The sequence below is a fragment of the Microtus ochrogaster genome, chromosome 19 (genome assembly GCF_000317375.1).
Source record: "Microtus ochrogaster isolate Prairie Vole_2 chromosome 19, MicOch1.0, whole genome shotgun sequence".
Lineage (NCBI taxonomy): Eukaryota > Metazoa > Chordata > Mammalia > Rodentia > Cricetidae > Microtus > Microtus ochrogaster.
Window position 1 is genome coordinate 52,394,380 of NC_022021.1, and position 481 is coordinate 52,394,860.

Consider the following 481-nt stretch of genomic DNA (forward strand, 5'->3'; position numbering starts at 1 on the left):
AGGAGGTCTCTTGGGACTTTGAGTAGAGAAGAAACATTGTTAGCGAGTTGCTCCAGCTGAAGGAGAGGTGCAGGTGGCAACTGGCTGGGAGTTGTTGGGCTGCATGACGGGCTGTGAAGAACACAGGAGTGGTGGCCTGGTTTCATGTGTACGGTCACTATTCCAGAAACCCTGCGAGGCAGTGCAACAGACAGATCTCTCAGCTGCTGTGCTGTTTTGCATTTGTTTCAGAGGCTATTATATCCTTCTCCAACTCATGACTGCCCCTAGGCATCCCAGGGCTTATTAATGAATAGTCTGAAAACAGGTCCTTTACCCGGCATCTCCTCTCCTGCCCTGTTGACATTGCTGCTGTATTACTTACACAGCTAAACCTCACCTACAGTGTTTCCATTTTGGCCTGAAGCTATTGGTCACCTTCCTATAAAGGCTTAGGTAGTGAGATCTTTCCTATTTGCTCGCTCACCCATCTCTGATGCTC